At 37.6% G+C, this 27,994-nt stretch overlaps 1 protein-coding gene and 1 long non-coding RNA gene across 4 annotated transcripts in view; both read right to left on the bottom strand.

The window, feature by feature from the left end:
* Positions 1-25,075, bottom strand: part of LOC141928567 (uncharacterized) — an 89,200-nt gene extending 64,125 nt beyond the window's left edge. Inside the window, exons 1-2 of the long non-coding RNA XR_012624796.1 lie at positions 25,030-25,075; positions 20,279-20,350 (exon numbers count right to left, since the gene is read on the bottom strand). This is a non-coding gene — a long non-coding RNA (uncharacterized LOC141928567). The remainder of the gene's footprint in view (positions 1-20,278; positions 20,351-25,029) is intronic.
* HDAC9 (histone deacetylase 9) overlaps positions 1-27,994 on the bottom strand; it is a 489,787-nt gene that overhangs the window by 397,057 nt on the left and 64,736 nt on the right. The gene's annotated exons all lie outside the window — the stretch shown is intronic.

The raw sequence follows: 27,994 nt of genomic DNA, 5'->3' as shown, positions 1-27,994 counted from the left end.
TGCTGCTGTTGGCATACACAACAGGTGCAGTCAGTAAGCCTGTCCAAAAAATTAATGTGATCAAAATTTGCATCTATTATGAATTAATTGCATTCCTGCTTCTAAAGTAACATTTCTTTCTGCATTACACATTTATACTACTACAATTTTATGATGATCTGAAAAATGAATATGACAAGATATGCATACAAAGTAATTTAAGCATACATTTAAAAGGCATACACTTGCAATCAAATACTTCAAATTGCATTTTGCCATGAAGGGACAGAAGCAGATCACTGCCTTTATAAAAAGCCTCACAGATAGCCACCAACTTGGCATCTGTGTTGAGACAGGAATAATAACTTGATAGATATGTGACTACATAAAGAAAATAGCTAACTAGAGGAACACTACAATTATTACACAAATATGTACATAAAATATACATAGTTCTACAAACAATGCCATTTCTTTTATGAACACAACGTTTCAGCCTTTTCTTTTCTCTACTACTGACAATGCTGACATGGAAAAAAAGTTGTGGAACAAATAATTCTGTAAACATTCCACATGTATTTTTAAGAGGTAACAGAGTACATAAACAGATTTCCACATGGGTTGCCATTGGTGGTCTTTCCCAGTTGGTTTATTTCACTTTTAATAAGTTTTAAGTTATTGAAAAGCCCTCCATACAAAGTTCAGGTCTCCATTTCTGACAAATAAATATCCGAGTAGTACATTAGTTTACAAAAGAATTGAGAAGAATGTTGTTGTAGTAATTATTTTTGATGTTAGTATATTAATTGAAATAATTCAGTACCAATTTAACATTTCTTTTACAAACCTGAACTCAAAAGAAATTACAGACAAAGAACTATGTAAAAAAAGTACAACTAGCTGTATTGTGAAATACTGTAGGGAATAAAAATGACTGTTCATACACACTGAACCCAGCGATGCACAAATTTGATACAGTCAATGTAAAGAAAACCTTTATGTGAATTCCAATTCTTTTACCTGCTTCCACCAACCCAAATAAATCAAAAATAAGTGGTTTTGGCAGCATTGAGATGGTTCTTACAATATTTCAACTCTTCTTCAGTTGTGCAAATTGCTTCATGAAATTGAAACTCTGAATGTTGAAATGGCATTATAATAAATAATTATGGAATCTGTGTGCTAATTTTTGGTTGTTTTGGTTTGTTTTTAGTTTTTTAAATCACTGCAATAGCTGCATAGATCTACATTTAGAAAAATCTCTACCTACAGCATGAAAACAAAAATTTTCTGGGAAAAAAAAAAATTCTCTGATAAAGCCTGACACTTAGACATTTATTCTGAAGATGATTTTACAAGAGTCAAGATTTAATTAGCTAGTCCTTCAGATGTACTTCAAGGCCTGGACACCAATTCATGTATTTCACTGCTGTTGGCTTGGACTTAGTTGATCTATTGGGGAGAATGCACAGTTTTACTAATGACAAACTATTTTGCCAAAGTAACCATCTTGGAAAATCCAGGAAATAATTGCATTGTTCAGAATACTTTTGTAATATAAATATGAAGCAAGTAAAATTATTTTATATGCTTTGGCACTGTGCTCATTTACTTCTCCAAATCAGATATGATTTTTTATTGCTCACTGTTAAGTTTATGAACAAATGACAGTCATTTACAATATCAATTCCCATTAAAGGCAATTAAACTAGAGAAGAAAACATAAGTAGTTATGCCCAAAGTGGTATTTTTAAGTATGGTAAATATGATTAAGACAAAGTGAAATGACAGAATGGCCCTATTTAGGGAAAAGCATTCAATTTTTTGTCATTACAAGCAGGGAATGGGTCTATGGTGTGAATGACCGAATTCATAATACCGTTCTGAGATTTCAGAGCAGATAGAACGCAGTGCAGACAAGTATTTGTCAAACACAGATGTCACATATTAAGATGTATGAATAACTGTAATCCAGTATTGCATTCCTTATCTACATTAATACGTGAAGAGGAATGAAGGAGAAAAAGGGCAAACAAAAAAATAAACACCCTTCTCCACAGGCTTCTGGTTATTTGGTGAGATTAAGACAGCTCTCATAAGGACTGATAATACACATTCCAAACATTTACCATCCGTTCACAGTAGTGCAAGATATAACTTTGAGGAAAAAATGCAAACTATATCTATGTATGATTGCTATCAACCATCTTTAAAAAACATGAAAGATGGCGTTCTTAGAAATATCATATAAGGGGAGCATGATCTAGAAAGCTTTAAAAGTATTTCTTCATCACACACAAATATACAGCTATACCAAAAGTACAAATAAATCAACTTTGAATTCTCTGACTCAATAATTAAAAAATCTATTGTATGTAATACTGGAAAATACTCTTCTTTTTTTAACTGTTACAAATCAGAATTAATGTCTCATTAAAAAGGTATTTCTTATCACTAAAATATTTATGGAAAAAGTTTGTAGGCACCACACGGAAGATATAAAAAAATATGTTTAAGCTGATGCTGCAAAGAAAAGAAATAGACTTCAGTCAGCAGGACACAAACCCAAGACCTGTGGGTGCCCCGTGGAAATGGTGAAGTTACACACCAGTTTAACACAGAGAACAAAGCACAGGGCTGCCCACAACGCTTTATTCATTCAGAATTGTTATTCATGATTCGGGGAAAATTGGGAACCATTACTCTATACAGACCAAAGACTGAAGTGATAGTATTGTTCTATAAGGACAGCATTTTATTTTACTTCATTAACTTTGCCTTATTCAATTTTGTCAAGCCTTCAGTCTAGCTTTCGTATTAAACATAATTTACTACACTTACACCACATTGCTACAAGCAAGTCTGGCACCTGAATTCAGAAAGGGGTTGGGCAGAATCCCAAACCATTAAAAATTAGTTTGCACTTTTGTAGCTTCATAAGCCTCTAAAGCCACAAAGCCGTGAAGGTTACTTTTAATTACAAAAGGCACCATCAAGAACTTATTACATAAATCTTCATGACTTTTTACATGATCTATGCACCAACTGAGATTTATCCATCCTCACATCTCAGGCAAGTAATAGACAGGTCTCACCTACCAATGCCAGTCTGATAAGTCTCAGCTGAAGCAGTGCAGAAGATTTTTACTTTTTTTTTACATTTTTAATTCTTTTAAGACATTAGTTATTCCTCGTCAGCCCTGAAATTCAAGGCAAGAAATGGAATAACTGCCGACTTTTGCTGAAGAAATTTATCTTCAGGGAAGCACTGCCTTTCCTGCAGCTATTGACTACTTGGAATGAGAAATATTTAGGAACTCCCTCAAAAATTCCCAGATGAATGCATATTATCTCATTAACAAATGCTCCACTTCATGGGAAGGCAGGTGAAGAAAGAAATGGGAATTGCGGAGTCCTTCTGTACTGGGTCTGGCTGAGCCAGAATTGGTTTTCCCGTATAGCAGCCCTCATGGTGCTGTGTTTTATGTTGGCAGCTGTCAGGGTGTTGATAGCACACCGGTGTTGTGGCTACTGCTGAGTAGTGCTTACACAGCACCAAGGCTCTTTCCGACATTTTCTCCCCCAGTGGGACGGGGTGGGCAAGATCTTGGGAGGGGACACAACCAGGACAGCTGACCCGAACTGACCAAAGGGATATTCCATACCATATGACGTCTGCTCAGTATGAAGCTGGGAGAAAGGAGGAAGGGGGTGGGGTCACCCTTGGTCCTCTGAGGCAACCACCACGCTTATTGGAGCCCTGCTTCCTGAGAAGGCCCGACATCGCCTGTTCATGGGAAGTAGAGAATAAATCTGTTTTCTTTTTTTTGCTTCCGCGCACAGACCTTTGCTTCACTTTGCTTATATTAAAACTGCTTTTGTTTTACCCACAAGGGTTGTTTTTTTTTCCTATCTTATTTTCTTTCCCCTCTTTGCCCTGTTGAGAAAAAAAGGCGATAGAGCGACTTGGTGGGTACCTGGCATTTAGCCAAGGTCAAACCACCACACCTTTCCAAACTATCCTGCTCCCACTGCAGTCAGTATGGAAGGCTACTGCTCATTTGTGTTCTGCTTGCCCATCGGTTTTCCCTAACTAGAACAATAACCCATAGTAATCAGTCGCCTTTGCTTTTGGGGGACACAGCTGTTTAGATCCTGCTAACTACGAAATGATTTACAGAACTCAGAAAATGAGTAGTAACCAAGAGCTTAATTTTGTAACAAACAACTTGTTTGCACCACCTGACTTCAAAGGGAGGGATTCTTATCAGCCAAGGAAGAAAAGAATTTGTATGCAAACAGAATTAAGCTATCAGTAAAGCACGACAGTTGAATGTGGACTCATTAAACAGGGCTGTATCTGAGGACTAAATTAGGCATAGGGAATAGAAGGGGAAAAAAAAATCTATATCTTAAAATGTGATAGGGTCCATTTACGCTCCTAGATGAGATTACTTTTCTCTACAATACGTTACCCAAAGGCACTTCCAAATCTGAGGGAGTATATCACATGGCGCTAATCAGAACTTTTTCCTAAGTAGGTCAAACGTTGAAACAAAATCTTGAAATCTTATGCACTGTTAAAAAAAACAACTCCTGAACACAGTACAGCCAAGGTGCTGATCACTTCCTAAAATATAAAAAACTTCTGCATAAACATTAAATGTAGCACTTTAAAATGCACAGTCATACACCTGAGGCTATTTCACTGTCATTTTAATTTGGTTTTTAATAACCAACTGAATTTTAATTAGATGAATGACTTTATTTGCATATATAGTTGTTTAACTTTACAAAGATTGACTTGTTTAACATTTAATTTTTTCTGAAATCAAAACATCCCCTGTTCCAAATGGTCAGGCTTACTTAGACTTTAAGAATATGTTCTTTGTTTAGAAGAAAATGAGTAGAGCAAGATAGGGTTTTTTCTGGTTTTATTTACAATAGGCATATTATATCTTTGAATAGCTTTGAGAATGAGGCATCATGGGGAAAGACAGTGAGGGTACTAGCAAAACTGAAGGAGAAAAACCTTTACTGCCAAACTGCAGAACAGACAAACTGCCGAACTGCTTTACCGCTGATCTTCAGGTTCCAGGCAAACACCAGTTACACACTGTCCTATATGTACTGTCCTGTACTGCACATAACAGCAAATTCACAAACTAAAAATCTCTTTAGTAGAGTATCTTTTCTACCATTATTTTAAAGCCTAACTAAAGATTATCCATTATTATCTTCATACCTTCTTTCAAAATTCAAAATCAAAGTACATACAAGTTCTTGGATGCATACAGAAGGGAGGAGTTGCCATGGGTTTAAATGGAAATCCCATTAACCTCTCTGAAGGAATATGCAATAAAGCTCTGCCTGCCTCCTGGGCTAACTGAAAGCTGTTTTAATTGCAATTAGGACAGCACAGAACCCTTGCTGTTAGGAAATAGGCTCAATTAGCTTGGGCATAGTACCAACATGGCTTTCTGTAATCTCAGGATGGAGACAGAGCCATCTTCCAGCTGTTTGCAGCATGGAAACAGTAAACTCGCATCTGTCTAAAAAAGACATATTGACTTAACTGATGTTACAGATGTAAGTGCAGAATTAGGATTATAAATTTTGCTAAAGTATAACTGATCCGGGAATGATGACTGGAAGCAGCTTAACCAAATCTGAAAACAGATAAAATATGTGAAATATGACTTCTTTTCCTTAAATTGGGATGGAAAGAAGTGGGTAACTTGCTGGGGAGTACAGTACTGTACTTTAGTCTTGAAAACAGAGCCAAAGAACCTTCCTGAACCAGGTAAGATTTAGAAAGGCCCAAGGGAAAGTTGAAGCTTTACCACCCAAAAAAGCAGCTTAGTAATTCACTGTATCCAAACTGCTGTAAACTGTGCTTCAGTAAGAGCTTCACATAAATGAAAGGTATTTTTTAATTGTTCATGGGTTTGGAGGGTTTTCTTGGTCTATAATTTGGAGGGTTTAGTCTATCATTTTGGAGGGGCTTTTTTGTTTATATGGGAATAAAGAGAAATCCTGCACAAGAAAATAGGTTGTCAAATAAGCTACTGTGTTTTATGGAAAATGTAATAAAAATACTATATTTGCATGCATATAGCCCGCATCCCTGTTAATGTAATTCCTTGCAAATAAAATAGTAGATAACCAAGATCCTCATATAATCACATAAAGCCAAAGACAGAATCTATGACGCTATCGTGCAGAAAGAACAGATTACCACAGTGAAGGGTACTTGAAGGAAAAGGACTCTTTGAAAATGAAAGGATCCTACCTACATACACAGCACAACATTACTGTCCAGGTGAAGGTTTGGTTTGTTTATTTTCTTCACATACATAACCTGTAGGCTATATGTGACTATTGGCTACCTGTCTAAGAGTCACATAGTAATAACATAAAATGTCATTTTTAAGCCTTAGTCAAATCCTGGAATGATTCCATATTTCCCCCCTCAAGTTAACTTACTGTGAGTTTAATTCAAGGCACCAAACATGGTTTTGTAAAATAGTACGTAGGCTTCCACACATTTGTTCTGGTCTACAAGTATGTGTTCAAGCATGAAAAATAAACTAAGTTAATTAGCAAATAACTAACTTAAGGAAGAACAGTCTTCAGCAGACATACTGCCAGTTTTGTCATGCCTTCACGGAAAATAAAGTAGCTCTCCTAATTCAATCTCCACACTAAGTATTCTTAGTAGACATGTATGACATTAGAGAAAGATTGTTTTGGTTATAAACCATATTCATTAAGGAACTATTGCATGGCCTTTTCAGACAAATACATGTCTGAGAAAAGATTATATTCTTTAGAATTTTTGCCAATATATTATTAAACAGCATGTAACTGTATGTAACATTTCTAAATGCAGCAATTCAGAGTAAGTGAGTACATAAAAGGATAGATCTGGTTCACACAGTCTAAAATCTTCTTCACAGTCTGGGAAAACACTACAACAGGGAAAAAATTCACAAGAAAAATCTTCATCTGTCAGTCAAAGATTCTCCTGGCATAACTTCAAAACTTTACTCCCACTTTGCTATACGTTTTGATATAAAAGTTCATCCTTTCAAATCATCATGTTAGACTAAGCTAGCAATCTTGCTAGAATATCTGCAAACAGAAATCTGTAAGAGAGTAAAAAATGGTTGCAATCTCCAAAACATACTTATGACCTCACACCTTAAAATTCAGGGGTTTGTTTATTCTTAAATACTGTGTTCATCTGCCTAAAATAGTTTGCTTATGGACCTTTTCTCTTCACTCCTCTCCCTATGAAGACATATGAAAGGAACTGGAATCATAATACCAAACATGAAATGAATAATGCTGTTCACAATTATTCTACAAAATGTACTATTTACTTCCAAATTATTTATCCAGTGAATATTTTCTGCTGTATGAAAACAATGTACTAAGTCCTGCAATCTTTGTTTCTTATTGGTACAAAATGCATAGAATTTGCAAACAGATCCCAAGTGAAAAAGAAAAAGAAACCTCTCGAGTCATATGACCATTTCATAAACAAACGGCAGCAATAACAATCTTTTGCTCAACAAAGATTTGACAAATAAGTTAATGAAAAGCTACAATTACCAGGATTATAAATTACAGAATCAGCAGCAGCACTCTTTTCATTTACAAAGCCAAAAGTAATTATAAATAATTAAATAAGAGAGCTCTTGTAACAGCCTTGGTTAGGAGTATCAAATTAGTGAGCTGAGCATAATTTGGAAAATGTAACAGCACTAAAGAGCGGTCATAGTGATAATAATTGTCAGCATCTGCTATTTCACTACAATCCATCTGTAAATACAGGGCTTTTTAAGCTTTCTCACCAAGTTGTAGACTCTCCTGCTTCCTCAACTTTATTTTCAAATATAGATGTGCAATGATCATACGAAGAGAGTTGATGAAAAAATTATGATTGAGAATAAAATGATTTATCAATATTTATGACACAAGAGGTGCCATTCTAGACAGAAACTCAAATAGGACAAATGTTTTCCAGCCTCTACTAAAATATTCTCAAGTCATTATTTGACAATTTTAACTCTGTTCCTACAGAATTCCTGTATACTATTAAACTGATTCTGTTCCCTTTCCTCTTCCAACACTGGGTGGACAATTGGATCAACAAAATCAATCACACTACTCAGTGAATTGTATTATTCAAAATTGTCTATTAATTCTTGAAAATTATACTGCCAGAATGATGTGCTGACATTATCTGAGATATAGAGGCAGCAACTTTGAAGGTTCAGAGAAGCTTTAAAATATTACTACTTCCTACAAGCTACAAACCCTCCAAATCTGACTAATCCGGGCTTCATAACCACAATCTTCCTTTTGGATTAAAAGAAGTGCTGGGCAATATCAAACCCCACCTTTATTCTAAACAAGACTGAAGTTACATTTCCTATAAATGCTCAGACACTGAAGGCGGGAGTGCACCATGGAAAATATAAAATTCTAAGCATGGTCCACATGTCATTTGCTCCCCACAGTAACTACAGAAGACGAAAAACACAGACTGGACCTTCCAAATACCTATGATGGGGAGGGGGATTATAGACAGATGAAGCAAAGGAATGTGCAATTGCCACAGAGACATTCCAACAGACCTCCTAAGTATCTTCTCCTATAAACTGTGAAATCCTAGATAGCTTCATTTCTTCCACATGCCTCCAGAAACAACTACATAGATAGAGCAACATTAAAGACCCCCCCTCACCATTCTTCCTTCTGACCTCCTCCCACCTACAGAAGTATTAAGTGATCAGATTTTAGAAATGTTATTTAAAATATCCTACGTACCCTCCCACTCAGAGCCATGGTCATACACAGTATGCTGACTTGCATTACATTTAATGTATAAAATAAACCCCAGTAACTGAAGACTACTTTGAGTGCTACATATTTGTTAGTCAGAAGTTTGATTTTCAGACCTGACCTGCCTTTTTGTAACATTATTTTGCCTACGTTATGGACACAGAAACAGTACTGGTTTAAACTGGAAAAATGTATTTGGTAAGGGGTGGGGGTGTGCAGCAACTTTTTCCGTAACATTAACACCACATAGCATAGAAATGGCACAGAAAAAGTCACCCTGGAATTATTTTACATTTGTTTGCACACCCTTTCACTTACAACTAACTGCAAGAGAGGAAAATGAACTAGAGGACGAAAACTGTCTAGCAGCAAGCTGTACTTGGAGACAGATCTCAAAAATGTAGGTTTCTTGACTTGAAAGAACCCCCTCCCCCCCGCCCCAGTATTCACAATCCAATTAAGTTCATTAATTTCAGTGATAGTCAACTGAACAGTAAGTCTACATTTGTTATGCCTATTAACACCACAAATTTTGGAAGGGATAATATAACAATTGCTTTGAGTTGAAATATTGGATTGGGAACATTGGTCTGAAACACTGGACAGCTTTGGGGTCCCAGAGGTTAGGCTCTGGTAACACAGGTAATTAAATTTTAAGACTTCGAAGCCACGACAGCTATTTCTAAGACCAAAAAAAGATGGCCTCAGGAACAGCACTGAGCATATCTGAGTGCCAGAGAGAAGAGGAAAAAGCCCAACACCTTAAAAATTAAACAACAGGTCCCCCACACTATTTGGGTAAAATGTCATATTTTTAAAATAATCACTTTTGCCTCCCATTTTGCAACAAATTTGGTACTAATATATATAAAATCTTCCTCTGCACAGAGAATAGCTTAAAACTTATTTTTAGCCTGGTTTCCTAAGGAAATGAAACTTATCCGTTAGGCCCTCATCACAACTACTTTTGAATTCATAGAATGATTTCTGCCAGGTCTGACTATAAAACACATCAGGTTCCCAAAAATGGCAGCTGGGAGAGAAAGAAAAAACCTGTGGGGCTGCCTTTGCTAGGCATCAGGGAGAACACCTGGGAGCTTCTCCCTGCCATCCCTGAGACCAGGTTGCTGTAGCTGCATTGTTCAAGGGTCGAGGTGGAGGGGGGAAAGGATAAGGCTGGTTTTGTTTCATTGGCTTATTTGCTTTAATGAAAGCTGGGATGATCAAATATATTTACATAATTCATTTACATAGTTTCAAATAAAAGTAGCATTGACCAAATCCCTCACTTGTCTATCTTGTCACGGGTCCACCAAAACTTTTAAGAACAGTGTAGATTTCCTGAGGAGCCAGCATCAGACACTGCAATGCAGTGAAGACTGAACTGGTGAAGTTTGTTACTGATGTGAATGAGGGAAAAAACTGAAGAATTCCAAGAGGATCTGCTGTAGCTAGAGAACAGGGTAAAAGAAGAATAATAAACAACTCTGGTGTAAAGAAGCAGAGGGTAGTATTAAGGGTTGAGATGTCTGCAATACAAACTTATTTTGTCACTTCTGTAAGAAGAAATTACTTGCTAAATACCTTCAAGTTGCTCAGATGAGGGATATGGATGGCCTCAAAAAGCAACATGTTCTACAGCTATTGCTACTCTGTAACTTATTCACTACTGTTAGATTTTTTTTTTTTTTACAGGACTTACTGGATGTTTTCCTCGCTGGCTCTCCAAAAACACTGGTATTAAAGATAAGTTATGTGAAAGCCTTTTCACTACAGTACACCCAAATTTTAGGGTAAGAGTGGCTGGCAAGCACAAAGTCTCTCCTAGCTGAACCTTCCATGGTCCACCACGTTTTCTTGTGTGAAATTCAACTGGAATTATTTCCACTGTTTTTCAGTACGACAATATAAATAAAACTATAATAATTTTAAAACCTTATTTTTATCAACCTCATGAATCCCCTGGGACATTTGGCTTAATGTTTTTGTCTTTCAAAAGTAAATATCCAAATATGAACAGAAAACATAGAAGTTACTTTGCAAATACATGTTGTAGAAACTATAAAGGATCAATGTGAATAGCCTGCAATAAAATAAAATTAATTAAGGTATTGACAACATGTCTTGAATCAAGAACCTAAAACATACTGTCAACTTTTTAATGATGCCTTCCCTAGGAAAACCTCCCATTACTGGGGTTTTTTGTTTCGTGTTCAGGGTTTTTTTTGCTAGGAAAAGTATCATTAAAAAGCTGCTAGTACATTTCAATAAAGCTATTAAGTAAAGAAATATACTGACAACGAAGTTAGTGCGTCTCACTAAATAAACAATGCTATAAAACAGATTCTGAACTGATGTGCCCTTCCCTAGTTTTTGGGTACATTTAGCCACTTTACAGACACTCTATCGATAAGACAAAAAGAAATAGATGTAACAGCTTAAACCTCCATTACAACTTTTGTCTGCATACTAAGAATCCAATCTAACTCCCATTCAGACCAGTAAAAACAGGCTAGAGCCTTCAACTGTACTGCTGATGACACACCAGGTTTGAACTTCATACAGGCTTTATGGTTAATTGACAGTTTTTTTGAACACAGCAAGCATAAAACCAGCCTTAATTATACGTTTCCACTGCAATACTACTTCACTTCAAGTTATCTAGTGTATTTAGAATTGAAACTACTGAAAAATATTTGCTTGTTTATTTAGCCTATTATTTAGGATCTTTAACTATAATAATTATTACTAACAGCACCTGCAACAGAAACTATGAAACAAGAATTTTCCAACCACCAAGTAGTAATAGCAACCAGCATAGATGGCTTCAGCTTGTGAAGGACAGCACAGCATAAGATATAGTACTTGGGAGAGTTCATTTTTCAACTCATTCAAAAACCATTAATTAAACCACCTTTCAGACCTTACAGGGTTGCATTGGTTTTTCAACTGTTATTATTATTTTGGTAGCTAGCTTGTAATTTGTCAAGGGAATACACCCTTCTGACCCTGCACGAAGTTTGCTGCTAAGGCAGGAATGTGTCTGGATTTGTTTACTATGAACAACACATAGGATCATATTTTTTGATGATTATGAAAAAATAACACAAAGCAATACACCTTATTCAAATTTTAATTTCTGAGGATCACTTCCAACTCAGTTTAGATCTTAAGTGAAAGGAACTTACCAGTTAGAGCGTACATGGTCTCGTTTATGTAACTCATGGTGGTTTAGAAAGCTAGCAAGGCTGTTCTGATATTAAAAGCAACAATGAAGGGAAGTGGTTAGTCAACTAGCTGGTTCTGTTATTCCCTCCCACTTCTTACAGCAATGCCTAACTCTGTGGGCTCCTAATTCAGCTTACCATCCCAGTTCTTCCTTTTGTTTGTTTAAAAAAAAAAAAAATAAAAGAAGCGCCACACCAGTTTTGCAGGATTATTACAGTGTTTCAAACCAGATTTTCAATACTTATAGCCATAATGAGATACTAGATACAACCTCCAAGATACAACCTCCAAGCAGTAATGATCTCTGCTTACTTCGAGAAAAAAATAACAAAACACAAAACCAAAAGGAAGCAAAAACCTACCTAAGAGTAGTTTTTCTCATTGCTGCTTTGAACTGAAGCTAATAAAATGCAAACCATTCTGCATTAGTGGGGATGGAAGATAAATTAGCCATATATATCATTAGTCAAGTTACCTAACAGACTTGATTTAGCTGACTTTGGAGTCAGGACAGGAATTTTTATGCAGGCGTTTATGCATCTGTATATGAATAGGGGATGCTATCTAACAAATATTATTATTTTACAGTCACTTCATACAGGTCAAAGTGATGAAGGGTAATGAGAGAAAGAAAAGGACTAAAATAACATAATTATTTTTTAATTAATGTGTTTCATTTTTGCCTTAAAGCCACATTTGTAAACGTATTTTCATAGACACACTGTATGCTTCTTCATTTCAGGTAACAATTAGATTCTCTGGAATTTATTTCAAATTACAATTTCACTGCTGAGCCATGATTTTTTTCTAATACACAATGTTTAACACCACATGTAAAAGGAACTCTGAAAGAATTAACACAATCTCAGTGTCCTGATTTAGTAAGCTCCTTTAAACACTAAGAGCAACACTTTTACCAACAGTATTTGGAAAAAAACAAGACATGTCCCCTTGTTTTTGTGCATTAAAATAATACAAGACAGATTAAGACAAGTTGGTTAAAGCTAAGCCACAGAAATAGCCCAAGTTATCTTTATATTTGTGGTCTCATGGTTTACTCAATGCTTTCCTTTGGCATTTGTAAAGTACATCAAAGATTTAGTGCCTAAACAATCCAGGGGTTTGGGTGTTTTGAGTACTTGAGATAAATTGTAAACTAGATCAATGTTCAATTTCTCTTCCTACCAAAAAAATCCTCACACCAAAAAAACACTTGACTGAGGTCATAAGAAACTGCACTCTCTGTGTCCCTCCCTCTGCAACACACGACACACACACTGCCCAAGCCAGCAGCCTACAGAAGCTCTCTTGCTTTCTTGAAAGAATGACCTTGCCACCACCCAGCAGAGACACAGTCATGCTTCACTTTCTCTCACATTTGTTTCTTTCTTTCTTCCATCCATAGGGATTGCTCATCTAACACGATGGAGAAGCTACGTTACGTAAGAATTTTCAACGTACCCAACAAAAGTCTCCCACGCATACATCGCCATCCTCTTTCATATCAGGACCATTCTAATAGCATTCTTCCTCCATCTTTCGAGTAACTTAGCATTCATCTGGATATTGCCAAGCCCCATTTGCTGCAGCTTGACAGTGATAAAGACCTTACAATAGTACTATTAATTTCTTAAATATTTACTTACTAAACAGCCTCTGTGGAATCATTTCCCTTCTCCTGGGAGGAAAAGAAGACAAGATCTGGAGAGAAAGAGACCCTCCAGAACCTCGTGAAAACGTAACTTGTGGAGGTTATGAAAAAGGACTTTACTCAGTAGGAGTAGAACTGTGGACTAGGTGGTACTACCTGTTTTTGAAGCAATTTCTTGGTATAGTAAGCAAATATTTCATGTTCATAAACACATCACACTATATCTGCTGTTTCCCCTATCTCCCTACTAAAATACTGTCCCATAGTTTCATCTCCTTGATGGTTAAAACATTTATGGGATTTCCAACAGATCTGTACTCATAGCTGGTCTGTAACCTTTGCTTCTTAACACTAAAACTGTTCTTTAGCTTAAGGAGAAGATTTTCCCTCCCTTGTAATGGCTGCACTGGTACAAAGAAATCTGAGCCTGATAGATCTGGAGAAGTTCTGACTGCTTTCCACTACACATATTCAGGAAAATTGGGGGTAGGCAGGTGGGTGTGTCTTTAGCACTGTTGCATGTACCAAATAAATGTGTTCTTTTAAGGCTTTCTAATTTTTCCTTTTCACTTCTGAAGGAATTACTGCACTGGCTCATCCAAAGTCAAAGTTATGTCCATACTGTTAACATGTACTGCAATATCTGTGTGCCATACACACTCTGTGAGTGAGTGAGTGAGTGAGTGAGTGAGTGAGTGAGAGAGATGATCATTATCCATGCAAACCATTTTCTCCTTTATACCCTAAGGTATTTAAAGTTCTTGCATGTCCACTGAAGAGGAGAATTTTCTTCTTTCTCCACACTTTACAGAATTTCCCCAAACCTAGTTCTTTAAAATATATATATATGTATATTAGAATTAGTAGAGTTACTGAATGCAAGTAATTCCTAGTATAGATTTTCATCATCGTTTAAACATCATCATTTAAAAGTATATACAATTTTTTTTTATTCCTTGCTATGCACAACATCATGTTCTGCTTATTATTTGTGGAATGAATGGCACTTTCTTTATGTTATTCCAATAGAGAATTATAATGTTTCCTTTTTGTATCTCCTCTATCCAGGATGCACTGTCTTGCTATCTTCCAAATGTTTGTCATGCTTACTGAGCAGACACTTGTCTTCAAGTCAAATATTCCAGCAATGGTGCTTCAATGATCACCTCCTCAGGAGGGATGCATCCTGACAAAGAGGAAGTCAGGTAAGGCCTGCGTGGATGAACAAGGAGCTCCTGGACAAACTCAAACACAAAAAGGAAGCCTACATGAGGGTGGAAACAGAGACCATGGGAGGAATACAGAGAAACTGTCTGAGCATCCAGGGATCAGGTTAGGAAAGCCAAAGCCCTGATAGAATTAAATCTGGCCAGAGACATCAAGGACAACAAGAAAAGCTTCTATAGGTATGTCGGTGATAAAAGGAAGACGAGGAAAAATGTGGGCCCTCTCTGGATGGAAATGGGAGACCTGGTTACCCGGGACATGGAGAAGGCTGATGTACTCAACCACTTTTTTGCCTCAGCCTTCACTGCCCAGGGCTCCAGCCACACCACCCAAGACACAGAAGGCAAAGTCAGGGACTGAAGAATGAAGAATCACCCACTGTAGGATAAGATCAGGTTTGAGACTATCTAAGGAACCTGAAGGTGCACAAGTCCACGGGACCTGATGAGATGCATCCACAGGTCCTAAAAGAACTGGCGGATGAGGTGGCTAAGCCACTATCCATCATATTTGAGAAATCGTGGCAGTCCGGTGGAGTTCCCGCTGACTGGAAAAGGGGAAACATAACCCTGATTTTTAAAAGGAAAAAAACCAGAAGATCCAGGGAACTACGGGCCAGTCAGTCTCACCTCTGAGCCTGTCAAGATTATGGAGCAGATCCTCCTGGAAACTGCTAGGGCACATAGAAAATAAGGAGGTGATTGGTGATGGGCAACATGGCTTCACTAAGGGCAAATCGTGCCTGACAAATTTAGTGGCCTTCTACAATGGGGTTACAGCATTCATGGATAAGGGAAGAGCAACTGACATCATCTACCTGGACTTGTGCAAAACAGTTGACACTGTCCTGCACAACATCCTTGTTTCTGAATTGGAGAGACACAGATTTGATGGATGGACTACTCGGTGAATAAGGAATTGGCTGGACGGTCACACTCAAAGAGTTGTGGTCAATGGCTCAATGTCCAGGTGGAGAGCAGTGACGAGTGGCGTTCCTCAGGGGTCAGTACTGGAACCAGCACTGTTTAACATCTTTGCTGGTGACATGGAAAGTGGGATTGAGTGCACCCTCAGCAAGTTTGCTGACAACACCAAGCTGTGTGGTGCAGTCGACACGCTGGAGGGAAGGGATGTTCCATCCAGAGGGACCTGGACAGGCTGAAGAGGTGGACCTGTGTGAACCTCATGAAGTTCAACAAGGCCAAGTGCAAGGTCCTGCACATGGGTTGGGGCAATCCCAAGCACAAATACAGGCTGGGTGATGAGTGGATTGGGAGCAGCCCTGCAGAGAAGGACTTGGTGGTATTAGTGGATGGAAAACTGACTGTGAGCCAGCAATGTGCGCTCACAGCCCAGAAAGCCAACTGTATCCTGGGCTGCATCAAGAGGAGTGTGACCAGCAGGTCGAGGGAGGGGATTCTGCCCCTCTACTCTGCTCTTGTGAGACCCCACCTGGAGTCTTGTGTCCAGCTCTGGGGCCCCCAACATAAGAAAGACACAGGCCTGTTGGAGTGGGTCCAGAGGAGGGCCACAAAGATGATCAAGGGGCTGGAGCACCTCCCTTATGAGGACAGGCTGAGAGAGGTGGGGTTGTTCAGCCTGGAGAAGAGAAGGCTCTGGGGAGACCTTATAGCAGCCTTCCAGTACTTAAAGGGGGCCTACAGGAAAGACGAGAGGGACTCTTTGTCAGGGAGGGTAGTGATAGGATGAGGGGTAACGGTTTTAAACCCAAAGAGGGCAGATTTAGAATAAATAAGGAAGAAATTCTTTCCTGTATGTGTGGTGAGACACTGGAACAGGTTGCCCAGAGACGTTGTGGATGTCCCCTCCCTGGAAGTGTTCAAGGCCAGGTGGGACGGGGCTTTGAGCAACCTGGTCTAGTGGAACGTGTCCCTGCCCATGGCAGGAGGGCTGGAACTAGATGATCTTTAAGGTCCCTTCCAACCCAAACCATTCCATGATTCTATGATTTACCTCAAAGGCTTAAAAAGCAAGAAGATCATTATGCAAGCTGCCAACTGGACAAGCAGGTATGTAGAATATAGTTTAAAAAAAGCTAGGGTAACCGAGTGCTAGATGTGATAACACAGCCCCAAGAATTCTAGAATTCTATGCTTGGACTTTCTACCACTGGCTAAATCATGGTGTAGTGCTATTATGAACATTATATATAAAAAGAGTCAAGCAAATCAAAAGTTTTCTACTTCAGAAGATCATGTAGGCATCTTTACAGTCTTCCCTGGATTTCCAGCTGTGGATGATCCAGAAATTTCATCTGTAATGGATCACAGAAAGTTGTCTATAGTAAAACCTGGAACAGAATTCAATTTAACTAAAAGATAAGAGCCTTAGCTGGAGCAGATGTGTACTCCTCTACTGACTTCAGTAGAACTGTGCTGATTTAGCCTTATCGGTGAAGGATAGGGAAGATGACATCTTATAGTACTTTCACCTACTCACTAGTTAGTATAATATTCTGTAGCTTTTAGAACCAGACATTAACCCACCCAATTTAAGTCAAAATAGGTGTTAAGTGGAGAAAACAAAGGAATCATCACAGATATCCACATAAGTGCTTACCTATATTAACATCACCACCTGCACACTTTCAAGATACGTTTATGCAAATAAACCAGAGTCAACATAAACATTCTCATAAACCCAAAAGGGAAGCAGTACTTTATGCATGCTAACTATATCCCAAAAGAAAAAAAACTACACTAGAACTGCCTCCCAAAAAGTAGCTCTCGGATTATCTCTTGTTGCTATATAACCAAACTATTATTCAAACCTCCCCGAAAAGCTTTCACCATTTTTCCCGATGATCCATGAATCTGGGGTCTCTGGAACTTATCAGAGAAACAAAGATGGAGATCCTATTAGTATGTCCTTCGTGTGACTCTCTTCTGTATCTGCTTGTGCTTTTCTACAGATTATGAGAAAGAATGAGATAGAGCAGTTACTTAAATAACAAGAACAGAGCTAAATTATCAGTGCTAGGGATTGCATCATATAAAGAGGATATTATCTTCTGTTCTAGAAGCAACAATTAAAAAATCCTTTCAATATCTGCTGAAATCTCAGCATTCATTTGTACAGTGGCTTATCAAGAAATAGCAAACTTTAAAAACTGATAGCAGATATAAATTACTGTACTGGAGATAGTCACAATATACTTTAATATGTATGCCACATGGCAAACATGCCAGACATCAGAGCACCCCACACATTTTGGTATAGTTAACTATAATGTCCTCTACTCTACCCATTCGACATCTACATGTGTAAATGCTGCTGTGTTTGCTCAGATGTTTCTAACAGGTTAACACCACGACAGCAGAAAAAAATAGCTATGGCTCATTTTGAAAGACAAAACATGATAAAGTAGGAAAACTTTTGGTTTATATATTAAATATCTGTTTTTCTTCCAGTGTAACTCTTAACTATGCAAGTATCGAGCCAATTTCTAAAAACCGTCCTTGCTCTCTTGAGAAATCATTACGGTTCTCCTTCTTATTTAAAATTAAAAAAAACCCCAAATTTCTAAACTGTTCCAATCCCCATTTAGACCAGTTGTTATGCATTACTGAAATTCCTTGAGGAAGTGCAACTTTTACACATTTGGACAGCTTGTTTCATTTCCTTAAGCTGTTTCTTTATAATATCTTTGCCTAAAGGGTGGAGAAAAAAACCCAGCAGAATCTAAAAAAATGTGTTCATATGGACAAAACAGAAATGGGGTCTTTTTAAAATTGATCTTTTATTACTAGAAGTTTTGGTCTGTTCAATGGACTGAAAAAACTCCTGAATTAATTTTACAATGGCAGGGCTGCACATCCCAGTGTTTGTAGCATACGCTACAGTGTAGCTGTCAGCTAGTCAGAGGACTTTGGTTTTCTGGAAGTTTTTTTGAATAGCAAAACTCTTCCAGTCTTCCTGTTCCCAGAGTCCAGGCAGTGCTGCCTGCAGTAGCTCTTCCTGAGGCCAAGAGCTCTGTCAGAGGAAAGCTTGAGAATTATTCATGTTGCAGCAGAATCAACCCCAGCTGTCTTTTTTCGGACTACCTTGAAGCTTCTCTAACACGCAAACCCTCTGGGACTAAACAAGCACTAAATTAAATGAGAACCCTCTTTAGACTGTTTCAGGTCACACAAGGAACAAATTTACTTTACAAAGATAAGAGCATTTTCAGAGTCTAGAAGACAAATGTAACTTGTGTCTGGATCACTGTTGGTACGGGTCCCTCAAGCTGTTCCTGGATGGAGTCACTCCAGGAAGGTTCAGCACTGCCTCCTCCATGAGCGATAGTCACAAACTAGCGTCTCTCTATGTTCTTATGTTACTCATGTTCCACAGCCAGAAAAGAAACTGTATTTTGTAGATATTTGTTCTTATATCATGGATCCTCGCTCTGTTAAAATACTGAGCATGATGGAACTTCCAAAGCTATTTTAGGTCACTTTCCGAGATAATGTCTTCTCTTACAATTCAATATTCCATTGATTATGTGATTCGGGCCATTGTTTACAGATTGACTTAAAAAAACAGATGACTAAAGCAAGACATGTGAAGCTGTTGCAAAGGATTGCATATCTAAAGTAAAACTGTTAAGTAATTTTTACCATTTGTTTTAAAACATACCTTTTTTGAAAATTTTCTTACATACACCTGTCAAAACCCAGAGAGATCAGCACCTTATGCACAAAACCAAACCACTGATAACAAAAGCATAATGGTTTTCTATCTAACATGCTGTGATATTTCATTTGTAAAATGCTTACACAATGAAAATCATGTTTCACATTTGTCCACAGGCATTTGCTTGTGAAATGATATCACCTTTTGTACACCTTTTGTAACATTTCTTCTAACAGCTCTCTGTTTCCATGCTTACACACACACATTGTACTTCATAATACATGCTAGACGCTTCCTTTACTCTCTGTGAAAGAAGACAAATCAAGCATTAAAGGCTGTTTATGATCCCACTGCTAAAAATGACTGTCACAGGATACTAAGAGTGAAAAAACTTTGAACAAGATTACATCAGACAGGATGAGATCTTTTGCTGTCTCACTCTGCACGTTTCAGAGTATGCAGCAGCTATGGAAATAAGCTGAAATATTAGCATGTACAAGTCAAATGGGGCATAACTTCTTATTGAGGATTACACATTTCAAATGAGTTCAAAAATACAGAAGTTGGTTTCCAAAACCCTTTTAAAATTTTCTTTAACTTCTAGATGACACACTGAAAATATGAAAAATGGCATAAAACATGTTCCAGATTTGGTGCTTACAACAGTACTTCAAGAAACTCAGAGCAATTTTTTTTATTCACCTTTAGTTGCTTTTAAGGTTCCAAATTTTAGCTTATGTATTCCAGATGCACCAGTCCAGTGTTTTGAAGAACCTAAAAATAGACCCTCAAAATGTGAGTCTGAAAAATAAAAAAATAAAAAAAAAAAAATAAAATCCCTGGTCAATTTGAAGAACATTGACCTAGTATAGCTGGAAAATTACATTTGCAGGAGGAAAAAATGGTGCAGAGGATAACAGACTCCAAGTCTGTTATTTCAGTGTGGGTGGGGAGGGAGATAAAGGACAAGTGTTGCTGCATGAATTCTACAACTACTCTTCATCATGTTTTTAACATATGGCATGGATGCACAAAGCTCCAAATGAGGAGCATTTTGGATAGAGCTTTTTTTAAAATCACAAGAATAAACAAGTAAAATAGAGTACTAGGAGCATCTCCACAGAGGGAACACCATAAAAAACACTTTGCTCCCCATTATGAAAGAAAAGTATCTTCTACTTTCTCTCCAAACCCAGTATCAAAATGGTCAGAGAGAATACTCTAATCGTTGATCTTGGCCAGAACAGGTTTACTCCCAAACTGCCCAGATTTCACAGCTGTGGCTAGTGATGTTTTTGTATTCTCCTGCCTTTTTGCCAATAATTTACCTACCATTTAAGTATCCAGGCTGCATCTGAAATACTAGGATGAGATCTGGACATGTATCAGCTATTCCTCTGCATACTTATTTTCACAGAAAATAAAACTGGGTATGTAGCCCATCCAGGAACTGCAACAGGTACCAGTAAGTACCCGTGAAACAGATCCCAGATATACAGAAAGATCATTAAATTCACTAGGACCTTTTTTTTTTTTTACTTTATCTTATTTTACTAGAAGCCAACTCTAAACACCAAATACACACTTGTGCATTAAAGTTTAACAGGAAGACTATCTGACCTCCTATACTTCCCTTTTTTGGCTCTACTTTAAATACAGAGATGACTGCTGGCTCAGAGAAAAGTGACCTCCCTTTTTCAGGGAATCATAAATGCAAGAGCTAAAGTCCTTTGTCTATACTTTCAGCATTACAGCGAAAATACCTCAAAAATCAGAGGAGGAAAACCTGTAAGAATTCTTTTTCTCCTCTTTTCTCTATATTTCTCAATAATTTTCTATCTCAATTTTGGAACCTTCCTTTTCTCCTTGTTTCTTCCCAGCGGTAGCAACACAGGTAGTTTATAATACAGACACTAATGAGATCAGGCTGGTTATTCAATGATTAAGAGAGGGAGAGAGAGAGAGAGAGAAGGAGAATGAGCATAAAAATATCTCTATTAAGTGATTATGTGTCTAATGCCAGCTGAATTCTTCAACCTCTCCCTGCTTTTCCCCTCTAAATTCTGTATGTCTCTCCTTTGCCAATATTTCCTCCTCTTCTGGAAAAGTCCTGCATGATCACATCTTTCTTATAGTCAGAAAATGACAGCAAATGGCATGTAGATTTTTTGAAGTTCGAGTGGTTCATAAAAGAAGAAAAAGATTTACTCACAAATCAAATGAGAACTAATTTTTGTTTTGCCAAGACTGTCTTAAGGTCTAATATTTTCAAACTGGTACCTCCTGAAAAGTAAAATTTTAACAATAGAGATTTTACTTTACATAATTACTCTTGAATCTTTCAAATCTCAGTCAGCTTTACACTGACTACTGAGAGCTTGATGAACAGAGCAGCTCTGTGTGGATTTTATTTGGTAATGCCTTAGGTTCTAGTTATTCCACATCTAACTGCAGCTTAATCTTCTAATCTCTTGTTCTGCTCATCAGTATGACTTTTACATATGCCAATCTCTAATTGTGTAAGGAGAACCTTAAAAAAGAAAAAAAAGCAGAAGGAGAAACATTTAAAGGTAGAGATTTTCAGGGACTTGGTGCCAACTTGCACTCTTCACTTTTTTGTAAAGAAACTAATCTCTTCCATGAAATAGAGCAACTTCTATGGAGGAAAGTTTTAATCCTCAAAGTAGTACTTCATACCTTTTTTTTTTTTTTCAAGCAAAATAAACTTTGCTATTATCTGCTGAAGCATGGCTAATTTTGAACAATGTTGCACAAGTGATTGTACTGGAAATGTTTTCCAATGTCTAAGCACATATATCTAACTGCTTTCTCACATAACCTGAGAATCTGTTCCAATGTTGTCTTCATTCTTAATTCTAAAAGGAGATAGCTGCATTTGGCTGTCAGTGTCTTTAAATGGTAAGTAAGCAAATAGTATGGCTCTGCAATGTACCTTTCTTGTAAGAAAAAAAAAAAAGCCTGCAATTATCACTGTATGGTGCCCTGTATATCAGTGTGCACTCGATAAAAAGTGACTATTATCTGTACTGTTACAGACTACAAAATATGCACCTTTAAGGCAGTACAGCAATATACCAATGATGGTGCTTTAAATAACTATGTTAGAAGAATGAGCTTTAAACAACTTCTAATGGCTACGTCTACAGAAGACTTTGTGGCACTAAGCCACAGATCTTTCTCATCTGAAATTTATATTTAGATCTGTAATTTCTTTTATCTGTATACCAATTTCTCATTGTTACAGAACATATGCTCTTCCTCAAAATAACTAGCTATTTTTGTACTATTACTCAGCCGCATACTTCCACAAAGCTGCAAGTGTTACTTCAGATAAACTTAGCGGCTTTTTGGCTAGTTTCCATGTTTCTTTAATGACAGAGAAAAGACTACCTAATGAAGCATGCTCCTGTACCCCCTCCACCAAACTTGAGTTTGCTTTGAGTGAGGGCAATGAAACCAGTTGTTTTATCAGTCCCCAATCAACTGATGGGGATGGAGGGGAGGAAAAAGGACAAGTTCTTGCACATTTCCCCTCTGGTAGAAGTCATTCAGACAGGAACAGTATCATATCCTATCTCTTAGTAACTCTGAGGACTTCTTCTGCTATTTTAAGTGTTTCTGAATGGAAAATAGTAGTGGTCCAAATTGTAAGATTATCTCATTGAAGGGTGCATGAAAGAGAATGTTAAACATCCACAAGATTTAACAAAACTGTTCACAAATCTGATAAGCATCTTTCTAAATCTTTGATTTGACACATTCAGTTACAGCAACTTAAATTAGATAAATTACCATTGCCTCACTAATTGCTATTCAGATGTTATGCAATCTTTGAATTTAACAGCCACGCTGCATACTACCTCTGGGACATTTTTGCATCAGCTATCTTCATTAGCACACCATCACCATTTTGCCCCCTAATCATAAATATGACTCTGCAAGACATATATTTCAACAACTAAAAATCTTATTTTATTGTTAGAAGTATTTTATTGCAATCACAGAGATATATGGGTTTTGGTATGTATTTTTTAAAATACAGATACCCAACACTTCATATAGAAATAAAGTATTTCAGTATTCTTCAAAAGGAAGTAGCTGCTTGTTTCCTACAGGATTTCAAAAGCAAATTGACAGTCTTCCTCTCCAGTTTGAACCTCATGATAGATTCAAGTTTGTACAGATATGGAAAAAAATAAGAATTTAGCATGACATAATACTACTAGCTAAAACATATGGGTTTTATTCTAAGTATGCATACATTTCTTACCAACTATATGCTTTCTTTTCTGTCTTACGTAACTATTTTAGACCACATTATGTGGATTAAATCATATAATGTAATACATACTCATGCAAAAAATCTCATTTGTTCCATCACATAATTCTTATATATTCTACCCAATACCACTAAAGTCTACAGAACCAGAAATATATTGTACAGCCATCTAAATAGTTTCTAAACTAAAAAAAAAAAAGTTATATTCTATAACTTAAAATAATTTTGACCCAAGTAATTTATTGAATCCTGATTTTAGAATGTTAAGTTTAAAAAGGCTTTGCTGAACTTAGTGACTTTAGGCCACTGACCTCCCCCTGTAGCTCCTCCCTGAGGAAGCTATTAAATCTGTGTCCTGATAGATCTTCACCATGTTTTGAAGAACTAGCATTTAAATAACCAGAAAGTTTCCATTTGTTTGGGGATGTTCTGAGAGGAAACACATTGCTTTCAAGAACTGCTTAAAGCTACAGGAAAAAAAATGTTTTGGACAGAAGAATTCTGGCAACTGAGTGCAAACTAAGTTCCTTCATTTGTGATACAGTGATTGTATCATATGCTGTTTGCACAGTTCCAGTCCAGTAGAGCCCCAGTTCATTGGGTAGTTTCTGGACATCCAACATGAATAAATAATCTACAAAACTTTATAAACTTACTTTCCCTTACATGAATCTTACCACTCTTTAATTTCAGTGGTTTTTAATCTGTTTTCCCCACAGTCCTCAGAACTGACAATTATTTCCCTAAAAAAAATTATCCTAAGCTGTTTGTTACCATAAGTAAAACTGCCAGGACACGAATGAGTTGTGAGGGAAGCAACCTCCAGATGGGGAGCACTGAAAGAACTGAGACGAGGAATACATCATCAACTGCTCCAGGCAGAACCAAAAGAGAGGGTCTGACTAGTTTAGGGTGTTAACCCCACATTTAGCTAACAGAAATGAAACTTTTCTTTTATAAATATATTTCTGCCAGCATTGCCCTATAGACATTAACTATCCCATAAACTACTTCTGTGGTTTTCCATATCTGTTGCATGACTCTTGATAAGGACTACTCCACGTTACCCAACTCAGCAGGATGCAAAAATCTCTTGGAGGAAGTTGAGACTGTTCACTGAGGAGCAGGGAGGGGACATAAGTAAAGTACTGACCTTTTGTTTTCAGTTTTCCATATTCTGCTGCATTCCACATGCTACTGGGAAATAAATTACGCAGTTTATTTAAACTAGCAAAACAAAAGCAAAAAGTGTAATTGCTATGCTGGTTTAGTCATCAGAAATCCATCAGATTACCAAATTATCCCCACAGTTTATCTGCTTGGGAGTCAGATAACTGCCTCACAGCACAGCACAGCAGGACCACTGTCACTTAATCATTATCATTAACCCACCTGCAGCCACATGGGCATGGCTAATATGGAGTATTCTTTGCTTCTCTGTATGACTCTATTTCATGTTGGAAAACTAGCATGTTCTATTTTCACAAAAGCATAATATAATCACAAACTGCAAACTAAAGTCAAGTCTGCAAAAGATGTTTTTGCTGCTAGAGTACTGTTGGCTAGTAGAAGCATTCTTTTCAATATTAGACATTAATGGATAGTTAAGAAAAACATCTTTAGTACTGTAGTGTCTGCTGGGCATATTCTGATGAAGAAATACTTTACCAACCAAAACGGAACTCCACAAAAATACAATTAGCAGCAAGACGAGAGCACAATGTTTGTCTACATATATGTGAAAGATCTTGTAGCTTGAAATGGGTCCAACTGTAAATTAATAAATAACAGAAGAAAAAGTAATAGGGAAAACAATTAAGCAGTCTGACTTCTGTATACATCAGACATGCTTGGTTCAAAGCTCGGTTTGAGTTTAATGCATTTGATTAAAAAAATCAAAACATAATCAACAGAAATTTTGGACTGAAATTTTAGACTGCATGTTGCTTAAAAGTCCACAGTTTGAAAGAGCTAACATTCAGTTATTGAAAGTATTTGTTATTCAAAAGTAATACAGCTGTGCACCTAAGAGAGCCTTCAAATTTCTCAATACTAATTTGTCAGTTTCTTTCCAATAAGTGATGATGAGCTGAGCTCAGACTGTAATTTTTTTTCTTTTTAAACAGGAATGAACTACAAAATCTCTTAATTTAAGAATTAGGAAGTCAACAAAGATGACATGCAACAACTTCAACTGATTGCTAGAGGAAGTATAAGATAAGACCAATACCTTGTCTTCGTCAATATTCACAAGCAGATGTCTAGGAAAAAGTAAGAATAGGACATATATGATACTCCCCTGAATACTATTCCAGACTCCAAACCCTTTCCACTCAGGGAACTTTCTGAGGCAGATATGATCACTACATACTAAGAAACCTTCATGCATTTCTCCACATGTACTTGTCCAGACTCCCCTTAGACCCAGATTAAAAAAAATTAGCACCAGCAATATCCTCAGTGAGGCTTGCCACCACTGTTGCTAGGAAAAGGAAATGTTTCTTTGTTTTGAACCTCCCTCCTACTACTTTCATTTGATACCCTTTAGTTATTCCAAAAGAGACACAGAACAATTAATCCATATCAACCTTCTTCCATGCTATTTATGATTTTGCAGAATTCTACCAAGTCCTACTAAATTCTCTCTTCCCTGACTCAGAAGCTCTTCCACAACACAGATCATGGTCTTGCCCTACTTAAATTCTCTCAATTTTTGCAAAAACATTTCTGAGATTTCAGAACTCTTTCTGAAAGAAACAAAGCCACACACTTTACCAAGGTGTAAAAAAACTTACATTTATATACTGACATAAAAAGGTTTATTTTTTATTTCTTTCCTAATAGTTCCAAACACTTAACTGACTTTAGCGAGTGCTACTCATTCGGTATTTGCATGGGAATATTAAAACCTCAAGATCACCTGAGTGACTGCAGCATTTTGGAGCCTAGTACATCCTATATGAAGTTACAATTGCTATTTCTTCACATCACATCTACCTCTGCTGACTTTTATTTACCACTTTATTGCTCAAAGTCAAAAGGTCTTCGTCCGATTCTTTATAGCTGTCTCTCATCCTTACTAACTTTAACACTTAGTATTACCAGCAAACTTTCCTACCTTACAGTTCATCCCCTTTCAAGGTTAATTATAAAAAGTTGAACAGCACAGGTCTCAGCAGAGCTCCCTGCAGAACTCCCCTTCTAACCTTCAACATCTACTGCAGCTGATCATTTCTTTCTGCCTATTTCCCTACCTTTATCCAGTTTCTTTCCCTACCTATCTTGCTCGCAAAGAATCTTCCCTCCTATATCACTTCAGCCTTAGTTTCCTTAAAAACTTTCACTCTTGTCTTTCAGAAAGGCCTCCTGAAAATACAAACAGACCATGATGCCAAACTAGTTTGCTTCACATGACTGTTGAACCCTTCAAAAGGGCTTAAGCCTTTAATAAAGTCATGCTATCTTTCCCCTGAGAGCACTTTTTTCAGCTAGGTGCTCCAATTCCGTTCTTCATTGTAGGCTCTGCTGACTTGCCCAGGAGACGGAGGATTTTTTCTACTGGTTTCCCTGGGGTCCGTTTCTTCACTGAGCTGAAGCTGCATCATTCTATTGGTGTATTGGGTTTGCATGTCAAGGTTTTGGTAGCGGGGGGGTACAGGTGTGGCATCTGTGAGAAGCTGCTAGAAGCTTCCCCTGTGCCTGACAGAGCCAATGGCAACCACCTCCAAAACAGACCCGTTGATGGCCAAGGCCAAGCCCATCAGTGACAGTGGTAGTGCCTCTGGGGTAACATATTTAAGAAGGGGGAAAAAAACTGTGGGAGAGCAATTGCAGCTGGAGAGACAAGTGAGAATATGTGAGAGCAACAACTCTCAGACACCAAGGTCAGTGAAGAAGGAGGGGGAGGAGGTGCTCCAGGCACCAGAGCAGAGATTCCCCTGCAGCCCATGATGAAGACCCTGGTGAGGCAGGCTGTGCCCTGCACCCATGGAGGGTAACGGTGGAGCAGATCTCCACCTGCAGCCCGGGGAGGACCCCAGGACTCCACGCTGCAGCAGGTGGATGTGCCCAAAGGAGGCTGTGACCCTGTGGGAAGCCCACGCTGGAGCAGGCTCCTG

Source organism: Strix aluco, chromosome 1 (assembly GCF_031877795.1).
Source record: "Strix aluco isolate bStrAlu1 chromosome 1, bStrAlu1.hap1, whole genome shotgun sequence".
In the NCBI taxonomy this organism is placed as follows: Eukaryota; Metazoa; Chordata; class Aves; order Strigiformes; family Strigidae; genus Strix; species Strix aluco.
Note: the sequence above shows the minus strand (reverse complement) of the source record. Positions and strands in the feature narration are given on the sequence as shown.